The sequence below is a fragment of the Pseudophryne corroboree genome, chromosome 4, assembly GCF_028390025.1.
Source record: "Pseudophryne corroboree isolate aPseCor3 chromosome 4, aPseCor3.hap2, whole genome shotgun sequence".
Lineage (NCBI taxonomy): Eukaryota > Metazoa > Chordata > Amphibia > Anura > Myobatrachidae > Pseudophryne > Pseudophryne corroboree.
In genome coordinates, this window is record NC_086447.1 from 91747161 (window position 1) to 91766596 (window position 19436).

General features: G+C 32.0%; 19 non-coding genes across 19 annotated transcripts; all 19 read left to right on the top strand.

Annotated features, from left to right (window-relative positions):
• The first annotated feature begins 557 nt into the window (after positions 1–557).
• Positions 558–643, top strand: TRNAR-UCU (transfer RNA arginine (anticodon UCU)). The gene is given in 2 exon segments: positions 558–594; positions 608–643. It is a non-coding gene; the product is annotated as a tRNA-Arg (tRNA).
• Positions 644–1461: 818 nt separating this feature from the next.
• On the top strand, positions 1462–1547 carry TRNAR-UCU (transfer RNA arginine (anticodon UCU)). Its single transcript is given in 2 exon segments — positions 1462–1498; positions 1512–1547. It is a non-coding gene; the product is annotated as a tRNA-Arg (tRNA).
• Positions 1548–2314: 767 nt separating this feature from the next.
• TRNAR-UCU (transfer RNA arginine (anticodon UCU)) lies at positions 2315–2400 on the top strand. The gene is given in 2 exon segments: positions 2315–2351; positions 2365–2400. It is a non-coding gene; the product is annotated as a tRNA-Arg (tRNA).
• Positions 2401–3209: 809 nt separating this feature from the next.
• TRNAR-UCU (transfer RNA arginine (anticodon UCU)) lies at positions 3210–3295 on the top strand. The gene is given in 2 exon segments: positions 3210–3246; positions 3260–3295. It is a non-coding gene; the product is annotated as a tRNA-Arg (tRNA).
• A 772-nt stretch (positions 3296–4067) lies between these two features.
• On the top strand, positions 4068–4153 carry TRNAR-UCU (transfer RNA arginine (anticodon UCU)). Its single transcript is given in 2 exon segments — positions 4068–4104; positions 4118–4153. It is a non-coding gene; the product is annotated as a tRNA-Arg (tRNA).
• Positions 4154–4971: 818 nt separating this feature from the next.
• On the top strand, positions 4972–5057 carry TRNAR-UCU (transfer RNA arginine (anticodon UCU)). Its single transcript is given in 2 exon segments — positions 4972–5008; positions 5022–5057. It is a non-coding gene; the product is annotated as a tRNA-Arg (tRNA).
• A 771-nt stretch (positions 5058–5828) lies between these two features.
• Positions 5829–5914, top strand: TRNAR-UCU (transfer RNA arginine (anticodon UCU)). The gene is given in 2 exon segments: positions 5829–5865; positions 5879–5914. It is a non-coding gene; the product is annotated as a tRNA-Arg (tRNA).
• An 802-nt stretch (positions 5915–6716) lies between these two features.
• TRNAR-UCU (transfer RNA arginine (anticodon UCU)) lies at positions 6717–6802 on the top strand. The gene is given in 2 exon segments: positions 6717–6753; positions 6767–6802. It is a non-coding gene; the product is annotated as a tRNA-Arg (tRNA).
• A 771-nt stretch (positions 6803–7573) lies between these two features.
• TRNAR-UCU (transfer RNA arginine (anticodon UCU)) lies at positions 7574–7659 on the top strand. The gene is given in 2 exon segments: positions 7574–7610; positions 7624–7659. It is a non-coding gene; the product is annotated as a tRNA-Arg (tRNA).
• An 806-nt stretch (positions 7660–8465) lies between these two features.
• TRNAR-UCU (transfer RNA arginine (anticodon UCU)) lies at positions 8466–8551 on the top strand. Its single transcript is given in 2 exon segments — positions 8466–8502; positions 8516–8551. It is a non-coding gene; the product is annotated as a tRNA-Arg (tRNA).
• A 772-nt stretch (positions 8552–9323) lies between these two features.
• On the top strand, positions 9324–9409 carry TRNAR-UCU (transfer RNA arginine (anticodon UCU)). The gene is given in 2 exon segments: positions 9324–9360; positions 9374–9409. It is a non-coding gene; the product is annotated as a tRNA-Arg (tRNA).
• Positions 9410–10221: 812 nt separating this feature from the next.
• Positions 10222–10307, top strand: TRNAR-UCU (transfer RNA arginine (anticodon UCU)). The gene is given in 2 exon segments: positions 10222–10258; positions 10272–10307. It is a non-coding gene; the product is annotated as a tRNA-Arg (tRNA).
• Positions 10308–11987: 1680 nt separating this feature from the next.
• TRNAR-UCU (transfer RNA arginine (anticodon UCU)) lies at positions 11988–12073 on the top strand. The gene is given in 2 exon segments: positions 11988–12024; positions 12038–12073. It is a non-coding gene; the product is annotated as a tRNA-Arg (tRNA).
• Positions 12074–12874: 801 nt separating this feature from the next.
• On the top strand, positions 12875–12960 carry TRNAR-UCU (transfer RNA arginine (anticodon UCU)). Its single transcript is given in 2 exon segments — positions 12875–12911; positions 12925–12960. It is a non-coding gene; the product is annotated as a tRNA-Arg (tRNA).
• A 1658-nt stretch (positions 12961–14618) lies between these two features.
• On the top strand, positions 14619–14704 carry TRNAR-UCU (transfer RNA arginine (anticodon UCU)). The gene is given in 2 exon segments: positions 14619–14655; positions 14669–14704. It is a non-coding gene; the product is annotated as a tRNA-Arg (tRNA).
• A 772-nt stretch (positions 14705–15476) lies between these two features.
• Positions 15477–15562, top strand: TRNAR-UCU (transfer RNA arginine (anticodon UCU)). Its single transcript is given in 2 exon segments — positions 15477–15513; positions 15527–15562. It is a non-coding gene; the product is annotated as a tRNA-Arg (tRNA).
• Positions 15563–16362: 800 nt separating this feature from the next.
• Positions 16363–16448, top strand: TRNAR-UCU (transfer RNA arginine (anticodon UCU)). The gene is given in 2 exon segments: positions 16363–16399; positions 16413–16448. It is a non-coding gene; the product is annotated as a tRNA-Arg (tRNA).
• Positions 16449–17261: 813 nt separating this feature from the next.
• Positions 17262–17347, top strand: TRNAR-UCU (transfer RNA arginine (anticodon UCU)). Its single transcript is given in 2 exon segments — positions 17262–17298; positions 17312–17347. It is a non-coding gene; the product is annotated as a tRNA-Arg (tRNA).
• A 1656-nt stretch (positions 17348–19003) lies between these two features.
• On the top strand, positions 19004–19089 carry TRNAR-UCU (transfer RNA arginine (anticodon UCU)). Its single transcript is given in 2 exon segments — positions 19004–19040; positions 19054–19089. It is a non-coding gene; the product is annotated as a tRNA-Arg (tRNA).
• The last annotated feature ends 347 nt before the right edge of the window (positions 19090–19436 follow it).

Here is a 19436-nt window from a genome sequence, read left to right on the forward strand (position 1 = left end):
CGTAATGAGACGCCTTAGTAAAGTAGTCCTTATTATGTATGTCAGTATTGTATTTTACGGGAGATCACACGCATGCGCAGTGGTGATTGTAAAAAGCGACATCTGGTGGCTGATCGCAGGTATTACACGTAAAGGTAACGCCAAACGTCAAATGTCTGTCTCCGTGCGATTAGATAGCCTCTCTGTGGCTAGGCGCGCCTCGCTACGCCACAGTACGCTGCGTATGGTCGAACGGGACAACCGCCGCGGCCACTCAAGATAAAGGTGGCTACATCTGTATATAAATGTTACCAAAATGTTTCTATCTTCAGTTTCTTTGCAACAAACACTCAATCAGACATGGTGCAATTGTCCCCATATTGATTTGCACCTCACACAAAGTGGGAGCTATTTCAGAAATCATTACAAAAATTGTACTCTCACTCTACAATACTCTCTTTACAGCATACTTAAAAAATAGAAAAATAAAAAGATTAGTTTCATCACAAATTGTGTCATTTAAAACATAAGAGTATTCAACACATTGTACTGTTGATACAAAAAAATGATACATCAGTGGCTCTGTGGCGCAATGGATAGCGCATTGGACTTCTAGTAGGTTGTAGTTATTCAAAGGTTGTGGGTTCGAGTCCCACCAGAGTAGTTCTTTAGTTTCAAATGCAAAGATTTAAAGTTTACTTACAATAATACATAACGTAGACATTGTATACAGGAGACTTATTTACTATATATATATATATATATATATATATATATATATACAAAGTAATGATAGGCTATTGACATAAAAATCTTTTCAATGTAAGATCACAAATTACAAATCAATTTTCGATACTTTAAATCAATAACTGCTGATCAAAAATGCTTATTGTTATATTTAACCAGCAACCAAATTCAATGTTGAGTCTGCTCAGCTAGCTATGCAGACCTTGAAGGGTATCTACACTCAAAAAACATTAAATCCTTTTTACCTGTAATCCTTACATGGTTATAACATATTAGCTAAATAATTGCTTAAACCTGATATAGGACTTGCACTCGAAATCAGCAGCCGGAAAACTCAGACAGGGATGTTGCATTCAAGAGGAATGTTGGAAATATCTGACACAGGTTAGCAACATTATCATTATAGTATGAAATAAGATGAATATCTACACTGTTAAGCACTCTAAATATTAAATACATTTTAGAAAATATTTTGGTCTTTAGTTTGTATTGCAGTAAACAGTTACTATTTCACACAGGGTGCAATTGTCCCCACATTTTTTTGCACCTCACACAATGAGGATGCTATTTCTGAAATCAGTATAAAATTTTGGCTCTTACTCTACAATACTCTGTATATACATCCTACTAAAAAAAGAAAGACATAATAGATTTGTTTCATCACAGATTGTAGCTTTTAAAACTTGAAAGTATTCTACAAGTTGTACTGTCGATACAAACGCTTGCTGCTTCAGTGGCTCTGTGGCGCAATGGATAGCGCATTGGACTTCTCGTAGGTTGTAGTTATTCAAAGGTTGTGGGTTCGAGTCCCACCAGAGTCATTCTTTAGCTTCAAATGCAAACATTTAAAATTTACTTAAAATGATACATAACATAGACATTGTATATGGGAGACCACTATATATACAAAGTAATTATAGGCTGTTGACGTAAAAATCATTTAAATGTAAGACCAGTTACAAATCAATTTTAGATACTTTAAATCAATAACTGGTAATAAAAATGTGGATGGCTATTTTTAACCAGCAATGAAAATATTATGTTGAGTCTGCTCACGTAGGAATACAAAGCTTAAAGTGTATCTACAGTACACTCAAAAATCATAAAAAATCCTTAGATGTGTATTACAAATAACCTACACAATTGCTAAAACCTGATATAGGACTTGCACTTGAAAACAGCAAGAGGAAGACTCAGACATAGCTGTTGCATTTGGGAGAAATGTTATAAATATCTGACACTCGATAGCCATGTAATTATTATAATATAAATTAATATAAATATCTATACTGGTAAAAATACAAAACCTATATAAATGTTACCAAAATGTTTCTATCTTCAGTTTCTTTGCAACAAACACTCAATCAGACATGGTGCAATTGTCCCCATATTGATTTGCACCTCACACAAAGTGGGAGCTATTTCTGAAATCATTACAAAAATTTTACTCTCACTCTACGATACTCTCTTTACAGCATACTTAAAAAATAGAAAAATAAAAAGATTAGTTTCATCACAGATTGTGTCATTTAAAACATAAGAGTATTCAACACATTGTACTGTTGATACAAAAATATGATACATCAGTGGCTCTGTGGCGCAATGGATAGCGCATTGGACTTCTAGTAGGTTGTAGTTATTCAAAGGTTGTGGGTTCGAGTCCCACCAAAGTCGTTCTTTAGTTTCAAATGCAAAGATTTAAAGTTTACTTACAATTATACATAACGTAGACATTGTATACAGGAGACTTATTTACTATATATATATATATATATATATATATACAAAGTAATGATAGGCTGGTGACATAAAAATCTTTTCAATGTAAGATCACCAATTACAAATCAATTTTCGATACTTTAAATCAATAACTGCTGATCAAAAATGCTTATTGTTATATTTAACCAGCAACCAAATTCAATGTTGAGTCTGCTCAGCTAGCTATGCAGACCTTGAAGGGTATCTACACTCAAAAAACATTAAATCCTTTTTACCTGTAATCCTTACATGGTTATCGCATATTAGCTAAATAATTGCTTAAACCTGATATAGGACTTGCACTCGAAATCAGCAGCCGGAAAACTCAGACATGGATGTTGCATTCAAGAGGAATGTTGGAAATATCTGACACAGGTTAGCAACATTATCATTATAGTATGAAATAAGATGAATATCTACACTGTTAAGCACTCTAAACATTAAATACATTTTAGAAAATATTTTGGTCTTTAGTTTGTATTGCAATAAACAGTTACTATTTCACACAGGGTGCAATTGTCCCCACATTTTTTGCACCTCACACAATGAGGATGCTATTTCTGAAATCAGTATAACATTTTGGCTCTTACTCTACAATACTCTGTATATACATCCTACTGAAAAAAGAAAGACATAATAGATGTGTTTCATCACAGATTGTAGCTTTTAAAACATGAAAGTATTCTACAAGTTGTACTGTCGATACAAACACTTGCTGCTTCAGTGGCTCTGTGGCGCAATGGATAGCGAATTGGACTTCTAGTAGGTTGTAGTGATTCAAAGGTTGTGGGTTCGAGTCCCACCAGAGTCATTCTTTAGCTTCAAATGTAAACATTTAAAATGTACTTAAAATGATACATAACATAGACATTGTATATGGGAGACCTATACACTATATATACAAAGTAATTATAGGCTGTTGACATAAAAATCATTTAAATGTAAGACCAGTTACAAATCAATTTTAGATACTTTAAATCAATAACTGGTAATAAAAATGTGGATGGTTATTTTTAACCAGCAATGAAAATATTATGTTGAGTCTGCTCACGTAGGAATATAAAGCTTAAAGTGTATCTACAGTACACTCAAAAATCATAAAAAATCCTTAGATGGGTATTACAAATAACCTACACAATTGCTAAAACCTGATATAGGACTTGCACTTGAAAACAGCAAGAGGAAGATTCAGACATAGCTGTTGCATTTGGGAGAAATGTTATAAATATCTGACACTCGATAGCCATGTAATTATTATAATATAAATTAATATAAATATCTATACTGGTAAAAATACAAAACCTATATAAATGTTACCAAAATGTTTCTATCTTCAGTTTCTTTGCAACAAACACTCAATCAGACATGGTGCAATTGTCCCCATATTGATTTGCACCTCACACAAAGTGGGAGCTATTTCTGAAATCATTACAAAAATTTTACTCTCACTCTACGATACTCTCTTTACAGCATACTTAAAAAATAGAAAAATAAAAAGATTAGTTTCATCACAGATTGTGTCATTTAAAACATAAGAGTATTCAACACATTGTACTGTTGATACAAAAAAATGATACATCAGTGGCTCTGTGGCGCAATGGATAGCGCATTGGACTTCTAGTAGGTTGTAGTTATTCAAAGGTTGTGGGTTCGAGTCCCACCAGAGTAGTTCTTTAGTTTCAAATGCAAAGATTTAAAGTTTACTTACAATAATACATAACGTAGACATTGTATACAGGAGACTTATTTACTATATATATATATATATATATATATATATATATATACAAAGTAATGATAGGCTATTGACATAAAAAAATTTTCAATGTAAGATCACAAATTACAAATCAATTTTCGATACTTTAAATCAATAACTGCTGATCAAAAATGCTTATTGTTATATTTAACCAGCAACCAAATTCAATGTTGAGTCTGCTCAGCTAGCTATGCAGACCTTGAAGGGTATCTACACTCAAAAAACATTAAATCCTTTTTACCTGTAATCCTTACATGGTTATAACATATTAGCTAAATAATTGCTTAAACCTGATATAGGACTTGCACTCGAAATCAGCAGCCGGAAAACTCAGACAGGGATGTTGCATTCAAGAGGAATGTTGTAAATATCTGACACAGGTTAGCAACATTATCATTATAGTATGAAATAAGATGAATATCTACACTGTTAAGCACTCTAAATATTAAATACATTTTAGAAAATATTTTGGTCTTTAGTTTGTATTGCAGTAAACAGTTACTATTTCACACAGGGTGCAATTGTCCCCACATTTTTTTGCACCTCACACAATGAGGATGCTATTTCTGAAATCAGTATAAAATTTTGGCTCTTACTCTACAATACTCTGTATATACATCCTACTAAAAAAAGAAAGACATAATAGATTTGTTTCATCACAGATTGTAGCTTTTAAAACTTGAAAGTATTCTACAAGTTGTACTGTCGATACAAACGCTTGCTGCTTCAGTGGCTCTGTGGCGCAATGGATAGTGCATTGGACTTCTCGTAGGTTGTAGTTATTCAAAGGTTGTGGGTTCGAGTCCCACCAGAGTCATTCTTTAGCTTCAATGCAAACATTTAAAATTTACTTAAAATGATACATAACATAGACATTGTATATGGGAGACCTATATACTATATATACAAAGTAATTATAGGCTGTTGACGTAAAAATCATTTAAATGTAAGACCAGTTACAAATCAATTTTAGATACTTTAAATCAATAACTGGTAATAAAAATGTGGATGGCTATTTTTAACCAGCAATGAAAATATTATGTTGAGTCTGCTCACGTAGGAATACAAAGCTTAAAGTGTATCTACAGTACACTCAAAAATCATAAAAAATCCTTAGATGTGTATTACAAATAACCTACACAATTGCTAAAACCTGATATAGGACTTGCACTTGAAAACAGCAAGAGGAAGACTCAGACATAGCTGTTGCATTTGGGAGAAATGTTATAAATATCTGACACTCGATAGCCATGTAATTATTATAATATAAATTAATATAAATATCTATACTGGTAAAAATACAAAACCTATATAAATGTTACCAAAATGTTTCTATCTTCAGTTTCTTTGCAACAAACACTCAATCAGACATGGTGCAATTGTCCCCATATTGATTTGCATCTCACACAAAGTGGGAGCTATTTCTGAAATCATTACAAAAATTTTACTCTCACTCTACGATACTCTCTTTACAGCATACTTAAAAAATAGAAAAATAAAAAGATTAGTTTCATCACAGATTGTGTCATTTAAAACATAAGAGTATTCAACACATTGTACTGTTGATACAAAAATATGATACATCAGTGGCTCTGTGGCGCAATGGATAGCGCATTGGACTTCTAGTAGGTTGTAGTTATTCAAAGGTTGTGGGTTCGAGTCCCACCAGAGTCGTTCTTTAGTTTCAAATGCAAAGATTTAAAGTTTACTTACAATAATACATAACGTAGACATTGTATACAGGAGACTTATTTACTATATATATATATATATATACAAAGTAATCATAGGCTGGTGACATAAAAATCTTTTCAATGTAAGATCACCAATTACAAATCAATTTTCGATACTTTAAATCAATAACTGCTGATCAAAAATGCTTATTGTTATATTTAACCAGCAACCAAATTCAATGTTGAGTCTGCTCAGCTAGCTATGCAGACCTTGAAGGGTATCTACACTCAAAAAACATTAAATCCTTTTTACCTGTAATCCTTACATGGTTATAACATATTAGCTAAATAATTGCTTAAACCTGATATAGGACTTGCACTCGAAATCAGCAGCCGGAAAACTCAGACAGGGATGTTGCATTCAAGAGGAATGTTGGAAATATCCGACACAGGTTAGCAACATTATCATTATAGTATGAAATAAGATGAATATCTACACTGTTAAGCACTCTAAATATTAAATACATTTTAGAAAATATTTTGGTCTTTAGTTTGTATTGCAGTAAACAGTTACTATTTCACACAGGGTGCAATTGTCCCCACATTTTTTTGCACCTCACACAATGAGGATGCTATTTCTGAAATCAGTATAAAATTTTGGCTCTTACTCTACAATACTCTGTATATACATCCTACTAAAAAAAGAAAGACATAATAGATTTGTTTCATCACAGATTGTAGCTTTTAAAACTTGAAAGTATTCTACAAGTTGTACTGTCGATACAAACGCTTGCTGCTTCAGTGGCTCTGTGGCGCAATGGATAGTGCATTGGACTTCTCGTAGGTTGTAGTTATTCAAAGGTTGTGGGTTCGAGTCCCACCAGAGTCATTCTTTAGCTTCAATGCAAACATTTAAAATTTACTTAAAATGATACATAACATAGACATTGTATATGGGAGACCTATATACTATATATACAAAGTAATTATAGGCTGTTGACGTAAAAATCATTTAAATGTAAGACCAGTTACAAATCAATTTTAGATACTTTAAATCAATAACTGGTAATAAAAATGTGGATGGCTATTTTTAACCAGCAATGAAAATATTATGTTGAGTCTGCTCACGTAGGAATACAAAGCTTAAAGTGTATCTACAGTACACTCAAAAATCATAAAAAATCCTTAGATGTGTATTACAAATAACCTACACAATTGCTAAAACCTGATATAGGACTTGCACTTGAAAACAGCAAGAGGAAGACTCAGACATAGCTGTTGCATTTGGGAGAAATGTTATAAATATCTGACACTCGATAGCCATGTAATTATTATAATATAAATTAATATAAATATCTATACTGGTAAAAATACAAAACCTATATAAATGTTACCAAAATGTTTCTATCTTCAGTTTCTTTGCAACAAACACTCAATCAGACATGGTGCAATTGTCCCCATATTGATTTGCATCTCACACAAAGTGGGAGCTATTTCTGAAATCATTACAAAAATTTTACTCTCACTCTACGATACTCTCTTTACAGCATACTTAAAAAATAGAAAAATAAAAAGATTAGTTTCATCACAGATTGTGTCATTTAAAACATAAGAGTATTCAACACATTGTACTGTTGATACAAAAATATGATACATCAGTGGCTCTGTGGCGCAATGGATAGCGCATTGGACTTCTAGTAGGTTGTAGTTATTCAAAGGTTGTGGGTTCGAGTCCCACCAGAGTCGTTCTTTAGTTTCAAATGCAAAGATTTAAAGTTTACTTACAATAATACATAACGTAGACATTGTATACAGGAGACTTATTTACTATATATATATATATATATATATACAAAGTAATGATAGGCTGGTGACATAAAAATCTTTTCAATGTAAGATCACCAATTACAAATCAATTTTCGATACTTTAAATCAATAACTGCTGATCAAAAATGCTTATTGTTATATTTAACCAGCAACCAAATTCAATGTTGAGTCTGCTCAGCTAGCTATGCAGACCTTGAAGGGTATCTACACTCAAAAAACATTAAATCCTTTTTACCTGTAATCCTTACATGGTTATCGCATATTAGCTAAATAATTGCTTAAACCTGATATAGGACTTGCACTCGAAATCAGCAGCCGGAAAACTCAGACATGGATGTTGCATTCAAGAGGAATGTTGGAAATATCTGACACAGGTTAGCAACATTATCATTATAGTATGAAATAAGATGAATATCTACACTGTTAAGCACTCTAAACATTAAATACATTTTAGAAAATATTTTGGTCTTTAGTTTGTATTGCAATAAACAGTTACTATTTCACACAGGGTGCAATTGTCCCCACATTTTTTTGCACCTCACACAATGAGGATGCTATTTCTGAAATCAGTATAAAATTTTGGCTCTTACTCTACAATACTCTGTATATACATCCTACTGAAAAAAGAAAGACATAATAGATGTGTTTCATCACAGATTGTAGCTTTTAAAACATGAAAGTATTCTACAAGTTGTACTGTCGATACAAACACTTGCTGCTTCAGTGGCTCTGTGGCGCAATGGATAGCGAATTGGACTTCTAGTAGGTTGTAGTTATTCAAAGGTTGTGGGTTCGAGTCCCACCAGAGTCATTCTTTAGCTTCAAATGTAAACATTTAAAATGTACTTAAAATGATACATAACATAGACATTGTATATGGGAGACCTATACACTATATATACAAAGTAATTATAGGCTGTTGACATAAAAATCATTTAAATGTAAGACCAGTTACAAATCAATTTTAGATACTTTAAATCAATAACTGGTAATAAAAATGTGGATGGTTATTTTTAACCAGCAATGAAAATATTATGTTGAGTCTGCTCACGTAGGAATACAAAGCTTAAAGTGTATCTACAGTACACTCAAAAATCATAAAAAATCCTTAGATGGGTATTACAAATAACCTACACAATTGCTAAAACCTGATATAGGACTTGCACTTGAAAACAGCAAGAGGAAGATTCAGACATAGCTGTTGCATTTGGGAGAAATGTTATAAATATCTGACACTCGATAGCCATGTAATTATTATAATATAAATTAATATAAATATCTATACTGGTAAAAATACAAAACCTATATAAATGTTACCAAAATGTTTCTATCTTCAGTTTCTTTGCAACAAACACTCAATCAGACATGGTGCAATTGTCCCCATATTGATTTGCACCTCACACAAAGTGGGAGCTATTTCTGAAATCATTACAAAAATTTTACTCTCACTCTACGATACTCTCTTTACAGCATACTTAAAAAATAGAAAAATAAAAAGATTAGTTTCATCACAGATTGTGTCATTTAAAACATAAGAGTATTCAACACATTGTACTGTTGATACAAAAATATGATACATCAGTGGCTCTGTGGCGCAATGGATAGCGCATTGGACTTCTAGTAGGTTGTAGTTATTCAAAGGTTGTGGGTTCGAGTCCCACCAGAGTAGTTCTTTAGTTTCAAATGCAAAGATTTAAAGTTTACTTACAATAATACATAACGTAGACATTGTATACAGGAGACTTATTTACTATATATATATATATATATATATATATATACAAAGTAATCATAGGCTGGTGACATAAAAATCTTTTCAATGCAAGATCACCAATTACAAATCAATTTTCGATACTTTAAATCAATAACTGCTGATCAAAAATGCTTATTGTTATATTTAACCAGCAACCAAATTCAATGTTGAGTCTGCTCAGCTAGCTATGCAGACCTTGAAGGGTATCTACACTCAAAAAACATTAAATCCTTTTTACCTGTAATCCTTACATGGTTATAACATATTAGCTAAATAATTGCTTAAACCTGATATAGGACTTGCACTCGAAATCAGCAGCCGGAAAACTCAGACAGGGATGTTGCATTCAAGAGGAATGTTGGAAATATCTGACACAGGTTAGCAACATTATCATTATAGTATGAAATAAGATGAATATCTACACTGTTAAGCACTCTAAATATTAAATACATTTTAGAAAATATTTTGGTCTTTAGTTTGTATTGCAGTAAACAGTTACTATTTCACACAGGGTGCAATTGTCCCCACATTTTTTTGCACCTCACACAATGAGGATGCTATTTCTGAAATCAGTATAAAATTTTGGCTCTTACTCTACAATACTCTGTATATACATCCTACTAAAAAAAGAAAGACATAATAGATTTGTTTCATCACAGATTGTAGCTTTTAAAACTTGAAAGTATTCTACAAGTTGTACTGTCGATACAAACGCTTGCTGCTTCAGTGGCTCTGTGGCGCAATGGATAGCGCATTGGACTTCTCGTAGGTTGTAGTTATTCAAAGGTTGTGGGTTCGAGTCCCATCAGAGTCATTCTTTAGCTTCAAATGCAAACATTTAAAATTTACTTAAAATTATACATAACATAGACATTGTATATGGGAGACCTATATACTATATATACAAAGTAATTATAGGCTGTTGACGTAAAAATCATTTAAATGTAAGACCAGTTACAAATCAATTTTAGATACTTTAAATCAATAACTGGTAATAAAAATGTGGATGGCTATTTTTAACCAGCAATGAAAATATTATGTTGAGTCTGCTCACGTAGGAATACAAAGCTTAAAGTGTATCTACAGTACACTCAAAAATCATAAAAAATCCTTAGATGTGTATTACAAATAACCTACACAATTGCTAAAACCTGATATAGGACTTGCACTTGAAAACAGCAAGAGGAAGACTCAGACATAGCTGTTGCATTTGGGAGAAATGTTATAAATATCTGACACTCGATAGCCATGTAATTATTATAATATAAATTAATATAAATATCTATACTGGTAAAAATACAAAACCTATATAAATGTTACCAAAATGTTTCTATCTTCAGTTTCTTTGCAACAAACACTCAATCAGACATGGTGCAATTGTCCCCATATTGATTTGCACCTCACACAAAGTGGGAACTATTTCTGAAATCATTACAAAAATTTTACTCTCACTCTACGATACTCTCTTTACAGCATACTTAAAAAATAGAAAAATAAAAAGATTAGTTTCATCACAGATTGTGTCATTTAAAACATAAGAGTATTCAACACATTGTACTGTTGATACAAAAATATGATACATCAGTGGCTCTGTGGCGCAATGGATAGCGCATTGGACTTCTAGTAGGTTGTAGTTATTCAAAGGTTGTGGGTTTGAGTCCCACCAAAGTAGTTCTTTAGTTTCAAATGCAAAGATTTAAAGTTTACTTACAATAATACATAACGTAGACATTGTATACAGGAGACTTATTTACTATATATATATATATATATATATATATATATATATATATACAAAGTAATCATAGGCTGGTGACATAAAAATCTTTTCAATGTAAGATCACCAATTACAAATCAATTTTCGATACTTTAAATCAATAACTGCTGATCAAAAATGCTTATTGTTATATTTAACCAGCAACCAAATTCAATGTTGAGTCTGCTCAGCTAGCTATGCAGACCTTGAAGGGTATCTACACTCAAAAAACATTAAATCCTTTTTACCTGTAATCCTTACATGGTTATCACATATTAGCTAAATAATTGCTTAAACCTGATATAGGACTTGCACTCGAAATCAGCAGCCGGAAAACTCAGACAGGGATGTTGCATTCAAGAGGAATGTTGGAAATATCTGACACAGGTTAGCAACATTATCATTATAGTATGAAATAAGATGAATATCTACACTGTTAAGCACTCTAAACATTAAATACATTTTAGAAAATATTTTGGTCTTTAGTTTGTATTGCAATAAACAGTTACTATTTCACACAGGGTGCAATTGTCCCCACATTTTTTTGCACCTCACACAATGAGGATGCTATTTCTGAAATCAGTATAAAATTTTGGCTCTTACTCTACAATACTCTGTATATACATCCTACTGAAAAAAGAAAGACATAATAGATTTGTTTCATCACAGATTGTAGCTTTTAAAACATGAAAGTATTCTACAAGTTGTACTGTCGATACAAACACTTGCTGCTTCAGTGGCTCTGTGGCGCAATGGATAGCGCATTGGACTTCTAGTAGGTGGTAGTTATTCAAAGGTTGTGGGTTCAAGTCCCACCAGAGTCGTTCTTTAGTTTCAAATGTAAAGATTTAAAGTTTACTTACAATAATACATAACGTAGACATTGTATACAGGAGACTTATTTACTATATATATATATATATACAAAGTAATGATAGGCTGGTGACATAAAAATCTTTTCAATGTAAGATCACCAATTACAAATCAATTTTCCATACTTTAAATCAATAACTGCTGATCAAAAATGCTTATTGTTATATTTAACCAGCAACCAAATTCAATGTTGAGTCTGCTCAGCTAGCTATGCAGACCTTGAAGGGTATCTACACTCAAAAAACATTAAATCCTTTTTACCTGTAATCCTTACATGGTTATCACATATTAGCTAAATAATTGCTTAAACCTGATATAGGACTTGCACTCGAAATCAGCAGCCGGAAAACTCAGACAGGGATGTTGCATTCAAGAGGAATGTTGGAAATATCTGACACAGGTTAGCAACATTATCATTATAGTATGAAATAAGATGAATATCTACACTGTTAAGCACTCTAAACATTAAATACATTTTAGAAAATATTTTGGTCTTTAGTTTGTATTGCAATAAACAGTTACTATTTCACACAGGGTGCAATAGTCCCCACATTTTTTTGCACCTCACACAATGAGGATGCTATTTCTGAAATCTGTATAAAATTTTGGCTCTTACTCTACAATACTCTGTATATACATCCTACTAAAAAAAAGAAAGACATAATAGATTTGTTTCATCACAGATTGTAGCTTTTAAAACATGAAAGTATTCTACAAGTTGTACTGTCGATACAAACGCTTGCTACTTCGGTGGCTCTGTAGCGCAATGGATAGCGCATTGGACTTCTAGTAGGTTGTAGTTATTCAAAGGTTGTGGGTTCGAATCCCACCAGAGTCATTCTTTAGCTTCAAATGCAAACATTTAAAATTTACTTAAAATGATACATAACATAGACATTGTATATGGGAGACCTATATACTATATATACAAAGTAATTATAGGCTGTTGACATAAAAATCATTTAAATGTAAGACCAGTTACAAATCAATTTTAGATACTTTAAATCAATAACTGGTAATAAAAATGTGGATGGCTATTTTTAACCAGCAATGAAAATATTATGTTGAGTCTGCTCACGTAGGAATACAAAGCTTAAAGTGTATCTACAGTACACTCAAAAATCTTAAAAAAATCCTTAGATGTGTATTACAAATAACCTACACAATTGCTAAAACCTGATATAGGACTTGCACTTGAAAACAGCAAGAGGAAGACTCAGACATAGCTGTTGCATTTGGGAGAAATGTTATAAATATCTGACACTCGATAGCCATGTAATTATTATAATATAAATTAATATAAATATCTATACTGGTAAAAATACAAAACCTATATAAATGTTACCAAAATGTTTCTATCTTCAGTTTCTTTGCAACAAACACTCAATCAGACATGGTGCAATTGTCCCCATATTGATTTGCACCTCACACAAAGTGGGAGCTATTTCTGAAATCATTACAAAAATTTTACTCTCACTCTACGATACTCTCTTTACAGCATACTTAAAAAATAGAAAAATAAAAAGATTAGTTTCATCACAGATTGTGTCATTTAAAACATAAGAGTATTCAACACATTGTACTGTTGATACAAAAATATGATACATCAGTGGCTCTGTGGCGCAATGGATAGCGCATTGGACTTCTAGTAGGTTGTAGTTATTCAAAGGTTGAGGTTCGAGTCCCACCAGAGTCGTTCTTTAGTTTCAAATGCAAAGATTTAAAGTTTACTTACAATAATACATAACGTAGACATTGTATACAGGAGACTTATTTACTATATATATATATATATACAAAGTAATGATAGGCTGGTGACATAAAAATCTTTTCAATGTAAGATCACCAATTACAAATCAATTTTCGATACTTTAAATCAATAACTGCTGATCAAAAATGCTTATTGTTATATTTAACCAGCAACCAAATTCAATGTTGAGTCTGCTCAGCTAGCTATGCAGACCTTGAAGGGTATCTACACTCAAAAAACATTAAATCCTTTTTACCGGTAATCCTTACATGGTTATCACATATTAGCTAAATAATTGCTTAAACCTGATATAGGACTTGCACTCGAAATCAGCAGCCAGAAAACTCAGACAGGGATGTTGCATTCAAGAGGAATGTTGGAAATATCTGACACAGGTTAGCAACATTATCATTATAGTATGAAATAAGATGAATATCTACACTGTTAAGCACTCTAAACATTAAATACATTTTAGAAAATATTTTGGTCTTTAGTTTGTATTGCAATAAACAGTTACTATTTCACACAGGGTGCAATTGTCCCCACATTTTTTTGCACCTCACACAATGAGGATGCTATTTCTGAAATCAGTATAAAATTTTGGCTCTTACTCTACAATACTCTGTATATACATCCTACTGAAAAAAGAAAGACATAATAGATTTGTTTCATCACAGATTGTAGCTTTTAAAACATGAAAGTATTCTACAAGTTGTACTGTCGATACAAACACTTGCTGCTTCAGTGGCTCTGTGGCGCAATGGATAGCGCATTGGACTTCTAGTAGGTTGTAGTTATTCAAAGGTTGTGGGTTCGAGTCCCACCAGAGTCATTCTTTAGCTTCAAATGTAAACATTTAAAATGTACTTAAAATGATACATAACATAGACATTGTATATGGGAGACCTATACACTATATATACAAAGTAATTATAGGCTGTTGACATAAAAATCATTTAAATGTAAGACCAGTTACAAATCAATTTTAGATACTTTAAATCAATAACTGGTAATAAAAATGTGGATGGTTATTTTTAACCAGCAATGAAAATATTATGTTGAGTCTGCTCACGTAGGAATACAAAGCTTAAAGTGTATCTACAGTACACTCAAAAATCATAAAAAATCCTTAGATGTGTATTACAAATAACCTACACAATTGCTAAAACCTGATATAGGACTTGCACTTGAAAACAGCAAGAGGAAGACTCAGACATAGCTGTTGCATTTGGGAGAAATGTTATAAATATCTGACACTCGATAGCCATGTAATTATTATAATATAAATTAATATAAATATCTATACTGGTAAAAATACAAAACCTATATAAATGTTACCAAAATGTTTCTATCTTCAGTTTCTTTGCAACAAACACTCAATCAGACATGGTGCAATTGTCCCCATATTGATTTGCACCTCACACAAAGTGGGAGCTATTTCTGAAATCATTACAAAAATTGTACTCTCACTCTACGATACTCTCTTTACAGCATACTTAAAAAATAGAAAAATAAAAAGATTAGTTTCATCACAGATTGTGTCATTTAAAACATAAGAGTATTCAACACATTGTACTGTTGATACAAAAAAATGATATATCAGTGGCTCTGTGGCGCAATGGATAGCGCATTGGACTTCTAGTAGGTTGTAGTTATTCAAAGGTTGTGGGTTCGAGTCCCACCAGAGTCGTTCTTTAGTTTCAAATGCAAAGATTTAAAGTTTACTTACAATAATACATAACGTAGACATTGTATACAGGAGACTTATTTACTATATATATATATATATACAAAGTAATGATAGGCTGGTGACATAAAAATCTTTTCAATGTAAGATCACCAATTACAAATCAATTTTCGATACTTTAAATCAATAACTGCTGATCAAAAATGCTTATTGTTATATTTAACCAGCAACCAAATTCAATGTTGAGTCTGCTCAGCTAGCTATGCAGACCTTGAAGGGTATCTACACTCAAAAAACATTAAATCCTTTTTACCTGTAATCCTTACATGGTTATCACATATTAGCTAAATAATTGCTTAAACCTGATATAGGACTTGCACTCGAAATCAGCAGCCGGAAAACTCAGACAGGGATGTTGCATTCAAGAGGAATGTTGGAAATATCTGACACAGGTTAGCAACATTATCATTATAGTATGAAATAAGATGAATATCTACACTGTTAAGCACTCTAAACATTAAATACATTTTAGAAAATATTTTGGTCTTTAGTTTGTATTGCAATAAACAGTTACTATTTCACACAGGGTGCAATTGTCCCCACATTTTTTTGCACCTCACACAATGAGGATGCTATTTCTGAAATCAGTATAAAATTTTGGCTCTTACTCTACAATACTCTATATATACATCCTACTGAAAAAAGAAAGACATAATAGATTTGTTTCATCACAGATTGTAGCTTTTAAAACATGAAAGTATTCTACAAGTTGTACTGTCGATACAAACACTTGCTGCTTCAGTGGCTCTGTGGCGCAATGGATAGCGCATTGGACTTCTAGTAGGTGGTAGTTATTCAAAGGTTGTGGGTTCGAGTCCCACCAGAGTCGTTCTTTAGTTTCAAATGTAAAGATTTAAAGTTTACGTACAATAATACATAACGTAGACATTGTATACAGGAGACTTATTTACTATATATATATATATATATATATATATATACAAAGTAATGATAGGCTGGTGACATAAAAATCTTTTCAATGTAAGATCACCAATTACAAATCAATTTTCCATACTTTAAATCAATAACTGCTGATCAAAAATGCTTATTGTTATATTTAACCAGCAACCAAATTCAATGTTGAGTCTGCTCAGCTAGCTATGCAGACCTTGAAGGGTATCTACACTCAAAAAACATTAAATCCTTTTTACCTGTAATCCTTACATGGTTATCACATATTAGCTAAATAATTGCTTAAACCTGATATAGGACTTGCACTCGAAATCAGCAGCCGGAAAACTCAGACAGGGATGTTGCATTCAAGAGGAATGTTGGAAATATCTGACACAGGTTAGCAACATTATCATTATAGTATGAAATAAGATGAATATCTACACTGTTAAGCACTCTAAACATTAAATACATTTTAGAAAATATTTTGGTCTTTAGTTTGTATTGCAATAAACAGTTACTATTTCACACAGGGTGCAATAGTCCCCACATTTTTTTGCACCTCACACAATGAGGATGCTATTTCTGAAATCAGTATAAAATTTTGGCTCTTACTCTACAATACTCTGTATATACATCCTACTAAAAAAAAGAAAGACATAATAGATTTGTTTCATCACAGATTGTAGCTTTTAAAACATGAAAGTATTCTACAAGTTGTACTGTCGATACAAACGCTTGCTACTTCAGTGGCTCTGTAGCGCAATGGATAGCGCATTGGACTTCTAGTAGGTTGTAGTTATTCAAAGGTTGTGGGTTCGAATCCCACCAGAGTCATTCTTTAGCTTCAAATGCAAACATTTAAAATTTACTTAAAATGATACATAACATAGACATTGTATATGGGAGACCTATATACTATATATACAAAGTAATTATAGGCTGTTGACATAAAAATCATTTAAATGTAAGACCAGTTACAAATCAATTTTAGATACTTTAATTCAATAACTGGTAATAAAAATGTGGATGGCTATTTTTAACCAGCAATGAAAATATTATGTTGAGTCTGCTCACGTAGGAATACAAAGCTTAAAGTGTATCTACAGTACACTCAAAAATCTTAAAAAAATCCTTAGATGTGTATTACAAATAACCTACACAATTGCTAAAACCTGATATAGGACTTGCACTTGAAAACAGCAAGAGGAAGACTCAGACATAGCTGTTGCATTTGGGAGAAATGTTATAAATATCTGACACTCGATAGCCATGTAATTATTATAATATAAATTAATATAAATATCTATACTGGTAAAAATACAAAACCTATATAAATGTTACCAAAATGTTTCTATCTTCAGTTTCTTTGCAACAAACACTCAATCAGACATGGTGCAATTGTCCCCATATTGATTTGCACCTCACACAAAGTGGGAGCTATTTCTGAAATCATTACAAAAATTTTACTCTCACTCTACGATACTCTCTTTACAGCATACTTAAAAAATAGAAAAATAAAAAGATTAGTTTCATCACAGATTGTGTCATTTAAAACATAAGAGTATTCAACACATTGTACTGTTGATACAAAAATATGATACATCAGTGGCTCTGTGGCGCAATGGATAGCGCATTGGACTTCTAGTAGGTTGTAGTTATTCAAAGGTTGAGGTTCGAGTCCCACCAGAGTCGTTCTTTAGTTTCAAATGCAAAGATTTAAAGTTTACTTACAATAATACATAACGTAGACATTGTATACAGGAGACTTATTTACTATATATATATATATACAAAGTAATGATAGGCTGGTGACATAAAAATCTTTTCAATGTAAGATCACCAATTACAAATCAATTTTCGATACTTTAAATCAATAACTGCTGATCAAAAATGCTTATTGTTATATTTAACCAGCAACCAAATTCAATGTTGAGTCTGCTCAGCTAGCTATGCAGACCTTGAAGGGTATCTACACTCAAAAAACATTAAATCCTTTTTACCGGTAATCCTTACATGGTTATCACATATTAGCTAAATAATTGCTTAAACCTGATATAGGACTTGCACTCGAAATCAGCAGCCAGAAAACTCAGACAGGGATGTTGCATTCAAGAGGAATGTTGGAAATATCTGACACAGGTTAGCAACATTATCATTATAGTATGAAATAAGATGAATATCTACACTGTTAAGCACTCTAAACATTAAATACATTTTAGAAAATATTTTGGTCTTTAGTTTGTATTGCAATAAACAGTTACTATTTCACACAGGGTGCAATTGTCCCCACATTTTTTTGCACCTCACACAATGAGGATGCTATTTCTGAAATCAGTATAAAATTTTGGCTCTTACTCTACAATACTCTGTATATACATCCTACTGAAAAAAGAAAGACATAATAGATTTGTTTCATCACAGATTGTAGCTTTTAAAACATGAAAGTATTCTACAAGTTGTACTGTCGATACAAACACTTGCTGCTTCAGTGGCTCTGTGGCGCAATGGATAGCGCATTGGACTTCTAGTAGGTTGTAGTTATTCAAAGGTTGTGGGTTCGAGTCCCACCAGAGTCATTCTTTAGCTTCAAATGTAAACATTTAAAATGTACTTAAAATGATACATAACATAGACATTGTATATGGGAGACCTATACACTATATATACAAAGTAATTATAGGCTGTTGACATAAAAATCATTTAAATGTAAGACCAGTTACAAATCAATTTTAGATACTTTAAATCAATAACTGGTAATAAAAATGTGGATGGTTATTTTTAACCAGCAATGAAAATATTATGTTGAGTCTGCTCACGTAGGAATACAAAGCTTAAAGTGTATCTACAGTACACTCAAAAATCATAAAAAATCCTTAGATGTGTATTACAAATAACCTACACAATTGCTAAAACCTGATATAGG